Source organism: Eleginops maclovinus, chromosome 21 (genome assembly GCF_036324505.1).
Source record: "Eleginops maclovinus isolate JMC-PN-2008 ecotype Puerto Natales chromosome 21, JC_Emac_rtc_rv5, whole genome shotgun sequence".
In the NCBI taxonomy this organism is placed as follows: domain Eukaryota; kingdom Metazoa; phylum Chordata; class Actinopteri; order Perciformes; family Eleginopidae; genus Eleginops; species Eleginops maclovinus.
The window spans coordinates 14,585,262-14,600,031 of NC_086369.1; the positions used below are offsets into that span (position 1 = coordinate 14,585,262).

The following is a 14,770-nucleotide window of genomic DNA, read 5'->3' on the forward strand; positions in this document are numbered from 1 at the left end:
TGTACAGTGGTTATTTGCTGTAGGCGGTCCGCTGCCACTTGTTTTCTGCGGGTTAGAGCAAGGGCAATGGGATGCACCACAGCAGAGGAAATGAGCAGGGTAAAACAGAGGTGGAGGCTACTTAATGCAAATGAATTGGCAGGGGTGTCAAAGTGTAACTGCAGGCAACACCAATCAACAAGCAGAGCCTGGTCAACAAGAGTTGTTCATGTTCCCCAGAAACACCAATCAAGAGAACTCACCCTTATGCTGCGTAATCATTGGTATCAGCAACTTCAGTAAAAGATATACAAACAGCACGCCTGAGTCTGCCCCCGCTACACATATTAACACATGTATAGAAAGGGTAAAATACTGCAGGTCTTTTTTGAATTCAATATTTAAAATGAGGTACGAAACTAACCGTTACTGACCCTCACTTTGTCTTTATGACTTCCAAAGAGCAGTAATGAGATGCACTTTCACGTCTGCATTAACAGCTGAAACGCTGTGAACAGCCTCTAGTAAAAGCCTTATAGTTGATGCAAAGTAGCCGGGAAGCTTTTCCTTTTACGTGTTCTCACTCTTTGTGAGCATATATTTAATGAAAGCCAAACAAAGTCGGTACGTGTTTCATTCTGAGATATGAATTTGAATATGTAGTGCGACTTTAAGGCCTTCAGTACATCTCATGTTTTTGCAATTATAAATCTCATGGCTGAATGTGCAGGTGGAACAAGTACGTGAAGCTAAAAAACCAACATCAGGAGATCTCCCACAGATGGTCGCTGCATTATTTGGTCCAAGACTGGAACAGATGTACCGTCTGACATTTAGAATAAGGGCGATTTGAACAAACAGAACTTCTGGAGAGAATGAACAATATTGCAGCAAAGCAGCGGTTCAGAGGGCAAACAATTAACAAAGGAGGATGAGATTAAAGAAAACCTGGAAATCCCTTTTGTATCTAACAAGTGCTACGAAGCAGATGGAGAAGAAGACAGAGCAGATGAATGAACTGTGTCTATTAAAGAAGAGGTAATTCATAACACATCACCACAATGTACATTCCCAGGCCCATCAGTTTGGCAAGAAATCTACTGTGTATTCAATGTTGTCCAGTCTGAACTATGATTTCCATATTTCCTATCTGAAAGCACAAGAGAAAAGAACCAGCGCTCCTTCAGCAGAGAGGCAGCCATCAGTGCAAGAGGGGAGAACGCCTTGCTCCCCACCTCCAGGTTGACATTATTGGATCAGGGCTCCACACCGAAGCAGAGTCGCTGGAGCCAGAAACAGAACGTCTGAAGCATGTCCCACTCTCAGGCAGATGTCACACGCCGCAGGAAGAGTGCTGTCACAGTGAGGCCAGGGTAGCATCAAGGAGAAATCATCCCTGACCACAAAGAAATCATCTCATTCCTCTTAATTTATCTCAGTTTAAAGGAGGGGGGGATGCCTGGTTTGGCCAAGAACGCCATATAGTACTAACATGACGGTGCAGGAAGAGTTGGTTATCTCTATAGACTTCTGTTTTGTTGATCACTAAACCATGAAACCATTGGCTGAACTGGTTGGCGAAAACACTCATTTGCATGTGTTATTTGACGAGGCTACGGGGGCTACTTATTGTTACATCCGGGAGCCTCCATTGGGTCTCTTTTAAAAAGGTAACCAAAAAACAGTTTTGCTCATAATCCTTCATAAAGAACACAAATTGTCAATGTAGTTATAAGTGTGCTTTGAACCAGCCAAGCTTTTCCTTTCATTTTACAGACTTTGAGCTAAGCTAATCCAACAGGTTATGGGATGTACTATCTAACTTTCACAAGAGAGCGATAAGGTTGAACGATTACTTTAATAAACCAACGTGTACTCCTCTACAGTGGGGTTGAAACACAGCTCCTTTATGAGCTCTAGGGGTTCGACAACCCTGTACTAGTACTTTAATAACCACATACTAATGTTTTATGTTACTCGAGAATCATATGCACACCGTGACACGCCAAAGCTAAGCCGTGCATGCTGGTCAGACAATGTGAGATTTACAGAGGTGTCCAGACAGAAAATGAGGAGTAAATAATGGGATGATGTTGGGGGGGATCTGACACAAGAAGAAATGAATAAGCGGGATGAAGCAAATTTATTGGCCGATGTGCTGGCGAGCATCTGCGGCTGTGACTGGTGTTGGAGAAAGAAAGTGAATCCCTTCCAGCCTATCTGCTGTGAAAACTCACTCGACTGCATCAACACCTCGACTGTGGTATCTCCCGAAACCTGATATATCAAATAATTGGAACAATAAAAGAACTGAGCGCAGAAGACACAGATAAGACGAGGGAATTAGGGAAGTGGTTGTTTTACAAAAAAGTGAAGGCAAATTGAATACATAACATAAATGTGTGTGTGTGTGTGTGTGTGTGTGTGTGTGTGTGTGTGTGTGTGTGTGTGTGTGTGTGTGTGTGTGTGTGTGTGTGTGTGTGTGTGTGTGTGTGTGAACGTACAAACTCCTGCTAGAAGCGTCAACACACATCCCAACAATTTCCATAATCTTCCGTTTCCTGCTGTGTGTCAGCATCCAACATCAATGAATGAGACACCTGCTGACTCCTCTCACATGTCATCACATCATCACTCTGCTCTCACATATTTTCCCAATCCAGTCGCTCTCTCCGTGTCACCCTCTCCCTCTGTTTCTCCCCTTGTTTCTTTCTTTTCACCTCACCTAACCATCTAACCATTTTGCAAACCAAAGGGCACAAGTGTTGTATTTCAAATTGTACACCATACAAGTGTTCAAAGTAAAAGTTGACATGTTCAACCTCAGGGCTTTTCCTGATTAAAGAGGTTAATATCCAACCACTATTTTTGAATGGATCGCTATAATTAGCTCAATCTATAATTTAGTATTTGCTCACTTAATGTTCCTCATGCAATGAATGAAAACAATCCAAACACCTACTCAGAAGGCATGCTGTGAAAAGTATTGACGATTATCACATGAATATATATTTGGTTGACAAAAGTCTAACATAAACTTTGTGTTTTAAAAAAAGCACTGAATAAATGTAATGTTTCACTATTATATTCTCACTGTGTGTGTGTGTGTGTGTGTGTGTGTGTGTGTGTGTGTGTGTGTGTGTGTGTGTGTGTGTGTGTGTGTGTGTGTGTGTGTGTGTGTGTGTGTGTGTGTGTTTCTGTCCTCTATGTTACGATACTGATGGCACAATTATAGATATTCTGGAAACCACCATGTCTCGTTATCACGTATAACTGGAAGGGTCTATAATAATGTGTGTGTGTGTGTGTGTGTGTGTGTGTGTGTGTGTGTGTCAAGTGTTCCGTCTTTTTCGGCTGTGCTTAACCCCCACTTGATAGGGAGGCACCAATTCTGAATGTTTAACTGGGTTTCACTCAATGACCAGGCTTCTTATCTTTATCCGATTTATTTTTCTTCCTTTTGTAGCCCAGACAGTACAGGTGAAAAACCTTAAAAACCAGAGAACACCAACCATTTACAAATTTGCACATCTCTTATAAAAATAGGCACAGGAATCAACAATGATCAATTATCAAAATGTTTGACTTGACACACACATGTATAAATAACCACATAATATATATAAATAAATAACCACATGTATATAAATAAACACATTTGTTAAGCTAATCATTTTAGCTTGAATCCATCACAGATATTAAATTAGCCTACATTTTCTACTACGAGAACCACAATGAGTGACTGATCAACCACATGGATCACTAAACAGTTAAATTGTTAGCAGCATGTTTAGCACACCATTTTTTCCCATATAAATATTTACAATACATATTTACTCCCACCAAGTTACAATGTGCAATTTCAGCAATTCATTTTAGACAAACTTCATATGATCTAGGACTATGCACGTTTTAAACCATGGCTTTATGCCAATCCATCACAGCAGTATTCCATATCAAAGAGCTAAATCACTGAATTAAGCAAACTACAATAAAACTGACTAACCAACGTTTCCACAATACATTCTGCACTACCCGTGAATATTTACAACACAAAAGCAGATACTACCGTGCACAAACACAAATGACTTTCCCGCGGCAGCATTCAAATGCGTCGTCGGCGTCCATCAAACAATCAACAAGTGGCACTCGCAACAAAGTCTTAACGTAGCGATCTTACCGGCTGTCTGTTCAGTCTTTGAATAATTGGTACCAGATTCAGCACAACTTCGGAAGAGCTCGATGAGAATGCCGCCTCTTACTCTCCTCGTGCTTTACTGACGTTTGTCTTTTTAAACAGATCTTAAGCCGGAACTGCGTGCGTCTTCTTTTCCTGCTCGAGTGTTCCCATGCGAGTGATAATTAGTTCCGCTTGACTGCCGACGACGAAAAAGGGGCGTTCACCGTGACACCTCCCACTCAACCTTTTTGTACTTGGACAGATAGGTTGCAAACTTTAAGGTGAACCTAAACAGTGAGGATTCTGCTCTTCTACAGGGAGAAGGACTACCAGCCGTCTGACATCTCTTCGCAATACCACCCCATTTGACTTCTCTGACCTCTCTGAGGACTTGGTCGCTGGCCTTTGATGCTGAACGGAGGCACAGTTGCTTGGTGTGACAAGAATCTCAACATCTCTCACGATGTCCTTTGAGTCGGGAGCTACAGTGACGACTCTGCCGAGCCTAAAATGACCCCGTAGAGCGTTTTGATCGCAAAGCCACACAACATCCCCAACGCTGACATTTCTTTCTGTGGTGTGCCATTTGGATCTAATGAAGAGACTTGGGCCAGCAAGCTGGCTCCACGCTTTCCAAAACTCATTCACCTGGGTTTGAATTTCACGAAGGCGCTTGTAGGGGTAGTTGTTAAAGCTGAAGGACTTCACGTCACCACTGGGAGATGCTCGTCCTAAGAGAAGCGAGTTTGGTGTTACATACTCAATGCGGTCCTCTCGACTCTGGATTCTTGCGTCAATGGGCCGCTCATTAGCCAGGTTAGCTGCCAACTGGAGGGCTGTCAGGAACTCATTGAAAGTAAGGCTTGCCGTCTTGGTCAAACTTTGAAGTGCTCTCTTGGCAATCCTTACGGCAGCTTCAGCAGCTCCGTTTCGATGTGGTGAATCAGCGGGGAGCACTTTCCATGTCCAGCTTGTCCCATTTTTTACAGCATACTCCTCCAGGCTTGCTGTGTCTTGGTTTTGCAGAAAGGTGTACAAGTCCTCCAGCAAAGATCTTGCACCAACAAAATTGGTCCCAGGGTCTGACCAAACCTTGAGGGGGTGGCCCCTGATGGCAGCGAATCTCTGATAGGCCATTAGAAAGCTCTCTGTGGACAGACTACTGGCGAGATCTATGTGCAGAGCCCGGCTCGCCATGCAGCAAAAGACGACCCCCCATACTTTCATAGATACTCTTCTTTTGATGTCATCTCTCACCAGGTATGGTCCAAACAAGTCAACAGATATAAACTGGAATGGCGCAGCAGGTCTTGACCTTTCTACTGGTAGATCACCCATCACTTGTTGGCATACTTGAGCTCTTGCCTTCCTGCAGTGGATGCACTGGTTGACAACTTTCTGGGCCAGCCTTCTACCTTGGATGACCCAAGCCTTTTGCCGCATCCTTAACAGAGTCCCGGCAACCCCTTCATGACCTTCCTGATGACTTTGGCGTGCCAGTAGAGTTCCTAGCCAGGTGTCGAAAGGAACCAGTGGAACAGCCAAGCAGTCTTCTTTGAAATACTGTATTCGGCCTCCACACAGTAACAGCCCACTAGCTCCATCCTTGTACACAACCAGCCGGTCTGTTGTGGTGCTGGGGAAGGTAACTCCTTCTTGTGCTGCTAAACACAGATCTCGGAATGAGTCCTCCCTCTCGGCCGCAGTGATGATGCCAACCAATGGGACTGCCTCCCACTTTGGTCTTCCCCTGGCTCTGCAATGAAGAAACTTCTTTGCCGCCCTCCAGACCAGCGCTAGTGACTTCATTAGTCGTGTTAGGCTACTGAACCGCTTGATATCCAACAGGCTTGAAGCTGCAACCTCGGCTGGTGGCCTATGCAGATCCGCGGAGGTCGAAGTTGGATCCTGCTTGGGCTCCTGCCTTGACTCCTGCTTGGGCTCCTGCTTTGCTCCAGCCCGGGTAAGGGCAGCAACAAAAGCCTTCTTTTGGATGCGTGTGAGGTTCTCTCTCGCTTCGGCAGCAACATCCTTGGCGGACTTCACTGGCCACTCACTCTCTGGGAGACTTAAGAACTTAGGACCCAGCTGCCACTCTGTGCCTTCATCCAACTCTCTGGGGCTTGCCCCTCTGGAAATAATATCCGCTATGTTGAGTGGGCCAGGAATCCACCACCAGTCTTGGACGTTCGCGCTGCCTTGAATTTCCCCAATTCTATTTGCGAAGAACGTCTGGTAGCCGTAGCTTTCGCGTTGGATAGCCCCCAGGACTGTCTGGCTATCAACCAGGTGGTACCACCTCTCCACACGAATTCTGCAGTGCTTCTGGAAATACTTCTTCAGACGGGCAGCGTAGACAGCTCCACAAACTTCAGCCTTGACAGCGTCCCCCTTATGGTCTAACGGCGTCAGCCTGGCTTTGGAATCAACTAGCCGTATGGTCACGTCTTGTGGCAATTTCCACCGCAGGTACAACACAGCGCCGTACGAGCGCTCACTACCATCGGAGAATGTGATACCGCAGGGCTCAGCGGATGGGTCAGGAGGTGTCAAGGCTCTGACGAAACTCACCCGACCGAGCTCAGCATAGTCCTCAAAGAGGCAGACGGCATCTTCCCGGAGGCCCTCAGACAAAGGTACGTCCCATGTATTTTCTGATGGACTATCTTTGCCCTTTGCTTCTTGGAAAGCTCTCCTCACCAAGATGGCTCCCTTCTGCTTGACAGGCGTCACAAGACCAAGGGGATCGTACAGTCCAGAGACTTGACTTAGGAGCTCTCTACGAGTGAGTGGATTTGGCACCCGTGCCCTTACTTCATCTTGCAACAGGTTTTCTCCCAATCTCATTTTCTTTTTCTTTTTAGAGAAGTTCACAGCCACCATCATGCGAAGTTTGTCACTCTCTGGGTCATACCCAAGACCCAGAGCTTTATTGTTCTCTTCGGAGAGTTGGTTTGGAAGGACCATCACTGAGGGTTCTTTCCTCTCCAGGTCTCTGTGTCCTGGCCTCCCACTTTGGCCAGAGTAGACCCACGGCTTCATGTAGAATCCGCCGGCTTCCAGGATCTTTTCGACATTAGCTGTTATTTGCTTGAGCTGACTCGGGTCGTTGTGCGAAGTCAGGACGTCATCAACATAGGCGTCTTGTTCCAGCACACGGCGCTCTTCTGCAAGGTGGTTGAACATTGGCAGATTCGCCGTCTCACGCATGGCGACTTGTGCGATGCAGCCTGCCGGCTTATCTCCGATGTTGACCCTCGTAATCGCCTTTTCAGTCCTCATGAATGTTGCTTCGACAGCCCTCCTATTGTTGGGCAATGTTACTGGATCCTCTATCCAGGGATATTTCGCATGCCAATGTGGCTTCTCACTGTGACGATCTCCGGTTACATACGTCAACCCACTCTTTATTTGCTCCAGCTCCCGCTCCTCAGAAATGGTCATCTCTTTCCCCCCAGGTTGACAATGTCCACATCTACAGCCGCCGCACCTGGGCTCACAGGCAGCCCCAATGCTGTCCCACCTCCACCAGTCCAGGAAGTCTTTGCTGGCCGCACACGTAGTGGCTTGGGTGAGTGGAGGCTGTTCAAGTGAGCCTTTACAGATGATTTCCTTATACTCTGCAGCTGCTGTCCGCATGGAGCGTGCCAAATGAGTTCTGGAGCCATGGGCCGTGATTGTAACATCTTCCAAAAGGTCTGGATGAGAACCACCCACTGTCGTCCCAAGGGGACCATCCCACAAGACAAGGTCACCAACGGAGCGCACCTTCTGAGGGACGAGCTGGCCTTCTTTATGGCTGATGAGGAGCTTGATTTTAGTGGGACGGACCAGTTTATGGAGGGGAACGTCAGGAAATATTTTTTGCAGTCTCTTGGGTGGCACGTGCCGATTTACTTCTGCGATGCTATTCAGCCCATAACACACAAGCTGGTGGGATCTCAAAGTTCCCTTTGAAGTTGTGACCCGGATTTTCAGTAGATACCGCTTGGACTCAACTGTTACTTGCATCCCGCCAACTCCATGGACTATGAGCGTGACATCCTCACTCCGCAAGTTCAGCTCACCTGCAGCCTCGTGAGTGATGTAATTGGTGTCGGATGCCAAGTCTATCAGGGTCCCAAGCTTCTGCCCAGCATTTGCAGTGACTTCGAGGATCATCATTATGACTGGGAACTCATCAATACCATTCTCCGCCATGACTGAACTGGATGTTTTTGAGACAGAATTACAGAACACATTTCGACACCGCTGAGCCAAGTCGGGGGCCAGGCTTGTCAGGAACTCTTCCTGGGTCTCTGTGTACTTTTTCAATTCGCCTCTTGCAGGGCTCGGCCTCAACTTCCTCAGCCCATCTCTTTCTCTTCCAGCCTTGGAACAGAGGTAATAGTGATGACGTGGGCCTTGAGTGCCCTTACACCCCTCGCTTTTACACAAAAAGGTGGTCTTGCACTCTGCATCATTGCCGTGAACCTCGAGACACCTCCCACAAGCACCAAGTTCCTTAACTGCTTCTTTCTTTTCTGCCACTCTGAGCTCTTTGAACTTCTTGCAGTAATACAGCTTCCTCCCGTGGCCTCTGTCTCCACAGACAACACAAGATGCTTGGGAGCTTGAGGAGTTGGTGGACTTTGTTCGGGCGTGCTTTTGTGGGATTCTTGCCTCTCTCTTGCTGGGATCATCCCTTAATTGATCCAATTGCTCATAAATCTTCTCCTGACTTTTCAGAAAACCAAGGAGCATGTCGAACCTGTCTTCAGGTGATACGTCTTCCTTCCCTTTTGATACATAGACCAGCCACTCCTTCTTTAAGCTTTCAGGCAGCTTGCTCTCCAGGGACTTTGTGACGAGAGGATTTTTCAAGGCGCCCGTGTTTCCCAACGCGCTGAGGTCATACAAGGCTTTTCCAACAACCTGGATCAAGTCCACGATCTGCCTGGGTTGGTAGCTTTTCACCGGTGGCAGTGACTGCAACTCTTCAACAATTTCCAGGGCAATTGCTGTTTTATTTCCAAACCGGTTTTCAAGGACGCGAAAGATTTCATCCGCCGTTCCATATGTTGACAGGCGAAGGTCCCTCGCTACCTTTTCCTCAAGGCTATCCAACAGCTGGAATTTCCTTACCTCCCGGGAGCCGGTAGGTTCCCCTTGCTTTTGGAGTGCCTCCCATTCCTTCTTCCAGAGGTAGAAGTTTCGCTTATTTCCATCAAACTGCGGGAGCACTATTGGCTTCAATTTGATAGCAGGTGTCCGACGTGGCTCTTTTCCTGGGGACCCATCATTCTCCAGCTTCGCCTGTAATAGGGTGGCTTTCTCTGAAATCAAGTCAAGCAGCCAACCTTCCACACGCCTCATGCGCTGCTGGAAGTCAGGCCGCTCTTCATCTGGGACCCAGCGAGTCCATTTGCGGATGGCTTCTTTTCCTGCTCTCACCAGCCCCTCAAGGTTACTAAGCATCAATTCATATACCTCCAATTTCAGGCCAGATTCCTTTTTCTGCATCCGCTCACACTCCCTTTCAGCTGCCCCCAGTGCCAGGGACAGTTCAGGGTTGCCAAAACTTCCCCATAGAACCCTCTGGACAGCCTTCTCCACCTCCTCAAGTTTTCCTTCACATTCATCTGATGTCTTCTTAATGTCTGCACTTACGTCCTCTTTGGCCTGCGCTTCTTCCTCAGTCCAGGAAATTTCCACCTCCTCATTTGCCTCCATCACCCGGTCAGCCTCGAGTGCGACCTTGCTGAAGGCTTCCACCAGTTCTTCCGCCGACATTTTCTTGCAAGACTTCAGTAGTGAGTTTGCCAGTCGGGAAAACCGCTGTTTGGCAGTCGTTCTCTCCTTCTTTAACTGCTGCAGAGACTTTGACTCCATTTTGGGCTTTGGAAACGAACTTGGAAAGCTGTGGGCGTGGACTCAGTTGCAGGTGGGCGTGGACTCAGTTGCAGGTGGGCGTAGACTCCGCTGACTTAGTTGCAGGTGGGCGTAGACTCCGCTGACTTAGTTGCACGTGTGTGCCCAACTGCAGAAGCTGCAGCCTGGCTTGCTAGGAGCCTCTTCAACCAGCTCGAGGCGGTTTTTCACTGTCAAGTGTTCCGTCTTTTTCGGCTGTGCTTAACCCCCACTTGATAGGGAGGCACCAATTCTGAATGTTTAACTGGGTTTCACTCAATGACCAGGCTTCTTATCTTTATCCGATTTATTTTTCTTCCTTTTGTAGCCCAGACAGTACAGGTGAAAAACCTTAAAAACCAGAGAACACCAACCATTTACAAATTTGCACATCTCTTATAAAAATAGGCACAGGAATCAACAATGATCAATTATCAAAATGTTTGACTTGACACACACATGTATAAATAACCACATAATATATATAAATAAATAACCACATGTATATAAATAAACACATTTGTTAAGCTAATCATTTTAGCTTGAATCCATCACAGATATTAAATTAGCCTACATTTTCTACTACGAGAACCACAATGAGTGACTGATCAACCACATGGATCACTAAACAGTTAAATTGTTAGCAGCATGTTTAGCACACCATTTTTTCCCATATAAATATTTACAATACATATTTACTCCCACCAAGTTACAATGTGCAATTTCAGCAATTCATTTTAGACAAACTTCATATGATCTAGGACTATGCACGTTTTAAACCATGGCTTTATGCCAATCCATCACAGCAGTATTCCATATCAAAGAGCTAAATCACTGAATTAAGCAAACTACAATAAAACTGACTAACCAACGTTTCCACAATACATTCTGCACTACCCGTGAATATTTACAACACAAAAGCAGATACTACCGTGCACAAACACAAATGACTTTCCCGCGGCAGCATTCAAATGCGTCGTCGGCGTCCATCAAACAATCAACAAGTGGCACTCGCAACAAAGTCTTAACGTAGCGATCTTACCGGCTGTCTGTTCAGTCTTTGAATAATTGGTACCAGATTCAGCACAACTTCGGAAGAGCTCGATGAGAATGCCGCCTCTTACTCTCCTCGTGCTTTACTGACGTTTGTCTTTTTAAACAGATCTTAAGCCGGAACTGCGTGCGTCTTCTTTTCCTGCTCGAGTGTTCCCATGCGAGTGATAATTAGTTCCGCTTGACTGCCGACGACGAAAAAGGGGCGTTCACCGTGACAGTGTGTGTGTGTGTGTGTGTGTGTGTGTGTGTGTGTGTGTGTGTGTGTGTGTGTGCCCACTGTTATTAATATGACACTATTAACATGAATGTAACAGATAATTGGAAAATGGCCCAGAGCGACTGTCCAAATCCCACAACCCATCTTAAAAACACACATGCACACTCCCTCATGTGTGGACCCGAGGAGCTGTACATGCATGGTGTGTACATTCAATGCCAGTATTTACTGACAGTGTCCTCGGGGGATTTTAACACTGAAGATTGAAAATTAGCATACCATAAAGAAGGTGATAAGTAGCTCAGCTGTCTCAGTCATAATGAGAGGGGCGATAGTAGCAGTGTAAGGACGACGGATAGGAAGGAGAGCAAATTGGAAGGTGAAGGGAGGAATAAAAAGACACGGAAACGCGTGAGTTGCTTCAGCTCAGTGTGTGGGAGACGTTTCTGCCACTCAGAAGTCCATCCGTCATCACCACATTACATTCATTCACTCCCCTCCTGCTATTAGCACGTAGCAGTTGCTTCATTATACACTTGTACACACCCTCCTACATTGATACCTTTACTACACTGCAGTCACTTCATTATTTAGTAGTACACTGCCTTCCTTTAGTATCATTACCGCAGTGCAGTCCTTTGATTAGACGGCAGTCTCAACAAAGACTCTCTGGAGCCACGGCCAACCACGGCTTTCTCCAACGCCTCATAATGTTGCCGACTCTCTCCCTTTATCTCTCAATCCCTGCACAACAAACCAAGGGCTCTGTGCAATCAGCCTTTAGTATGGTGCTGGATGAATGAGTATAAACAAATGTATATAACAACAGTTTTATATAAGGAAGTTCACAATGGTTAACTCAAAAGGGTCATATTTTCAGCTTGATTTCTTTGATTTGAAAGAGGCATTTCACAATTTAACTGAGTACCTACATTCACTGCCATCTCGTTGATAAACCAAGCCTTTCACACCTTCAGAGTTTTATTTTAGAGGTATTATAAATGATAGATACTGAAGATAAACTTTGACAGAAAATCAACAAGATAAAACCTGTATCCTCTGACAGCGAGGAAGCTCAGCTCTGTAAGCGCACATATGTACCGTCTCTGATCTTAAATCACAACCGTATAAATTATTGATCAACTAACAGGAAGATATAATTAACATGGGCCACAGGACTTCAGATCATCCTGCAAAGTCCCCTGGAGATCAACAAGCAGAGGAAGTTTGCTCCATGACTCACCCCAAATTTCCACACTGGATCAAAACAACATGAATCATTGCAGAATTTGATTCTTTACAGCAAACGTTGAATCAAGCTCTGGATGCAAGCAAAAAGTCTCCTTTGGGGCAACAAGGCTGTAATGGCTGACAGCTCCAAACTCTTTCTTTAGAGAAATATCATCTATTTTTCATCACAGAGAGGCTTTGAACCCAAGCACAGAGGATCCTTTCAATGGACTTGTGGAGAGTCCAATGCAGCGTTTCCACTGCTTGGTAAGGCTCGGCTCAACTTGACTCGCACATAAGTTAAGAAAAAGAACCCATTACCTGAAACTTGTCTTGGTAGCACCTGATTCAAAACAAAAGGGTGGAGCTAAAGCATTGCAGACCACTGATTGGTCAGAGAGAAATGGCAATACACTTGCTCGACATGGGACATCTGGCACAAACACAGCTTTTCTAAATAGCCAATCAACGCCTGTAAGGCAGAATATCATTCCTGTAGAGTCAGCTATTTCCCCAACAGAACTCCTGCCTAACCATCATTAGAAAGGGTTTAGAAATAAAGGACAAACACTTAGTTATTACAAAAAGACAAATCAACCAGGCTCCTCCCGACAATAAGGACGCCAGTTTCCTATCCTGGCTCCAAAATTGTGAAAATAGCTCCCCATTCAGAATGACTTTATTCATCCCAAACTGGGATACAGCAGCAAAACACAATATGAAGCAAAACAAATAATTACAAATAATACAAAGATAAAATAGTGAAATGAAATGGAATATTAAATAAAATATAATATAAATGTACAATGTTAAGTGTAAAGTGTAAAGTGTTAAGTGTAAAGTGTCCAGTTAACAGAGAGGCTACGGAGCAGTGAGTTAGCCAGCCAGAGGGGAGTTGTTGTACAGGGTTATTGCAGAGGGCAGGAATGTTCTCCTGTACCTGTCCTTGTGACAGCGGAGCTGGAGCAGTCTGTTGGAGAAGGAGCTCCGCTGTCCTTCCAGCTGCAGGTTGAGAGGGTGGGTGGGGTTACCCATGATGGACAACAGTTTGTTCAGAGTCCTCAGGAGTTTAGGACAACAAAAAGTCTACAGATCTTTCGTTGCAGACTAACAACACAACCTGTTTCGACTGCACCATAGCAAATAAGGAAATACAAAACACTTGGCTTATATGAAGCAAATGCAGAAGCACTTACAATAGTTTGGCTTGTTGAAAGCTAATGGAGCCGCAGGATTCTTGCTTTGTTCAGTTTGTCTCAATGGTTGAAGGCACTTATTGTACTGTAAGTCACTTTGGATTAAAGTGTCTGTATTTCAACATGCACTGTTGCTATATGAACTATCATACAGGAGTCCAGCATACGAGGGAAAAAAGTGCTTCTCCTAAATGTTGCTTCATATTCTGGTCCTTCCTCCCAACCCCAATGGGATATCATTAATTTCAGCCTTCCAAATATGCATATGATTAATTATGCATCTTGTTATCACTGGCTAATCTGCATAGGCCTCTCATGTATAAAGTCCCTCTCATTACCAAGCAAGGCCATCTCACAGGTGGGCTGAGTAAATATACAACACACAGTGGCTGATCAAAAAAAACCAAGTTAATAAACAGAGCTGGAGTCTCGAGCACACACATGCTTGCATATTCAAACACGCATACAGATATGTTCAAACAAGCACGGAAACTCAGGCGTGCTCTCTCAAGTGTATAGACACATAAACACACAGACACTGAGAGTGGACACCCAGCGAGATGCAGACGCATTATGCAACCCGCTGACAGAAGGTCCAGGTTCCCCCGTACTGGTGGCAGGTTGGTGTGTGCCAACTCATTAAGAACACAGCAGGCCATAAGGCTTAGGGAGGGGGGGGGGGGGGGACCACAGTGCTCTTCAGTAGGGTGTCTAATTGAATTTCCAAGTTCCTTGTTACATGTCTTTAATATATGAATCTCTTCTAAACTGCAGCTTCCCCTCACCGAGGCTTATAAAGCGTCTGTACTTCTTTAGCTATTTTCTACCTTTTAGTATATGCATACAATTAAAGATATTCAAACTTTATACACATCTTTCCAAAATAAATCACAAAAACACGCAGAGCTGTCTGAACCAAGTCAAGACAGGGTTTTCTGATGTGCAAGGAGCCAGTAATGATATGGATTGTAATGAGGAGGACCTGCTGAGTTATTGAAGTTAAGTTTATGCCCTGCCCTGGTT

General features: G+C 45.4%; 1 protein-coding gene across 5 annotated transcripts in view; it reads right to left on the reverse strand.

Moving 5' to 3' along the window:
- The window catches only part of tpk1 (thiamin pyrophosphokinase 1), a 59,096-nt gene that overhangs the window by 10,833 nt on the left and 33,493 nt on the right, over positions 1-14,770 (reverse strand). The window lies entirely within an intron of this gene.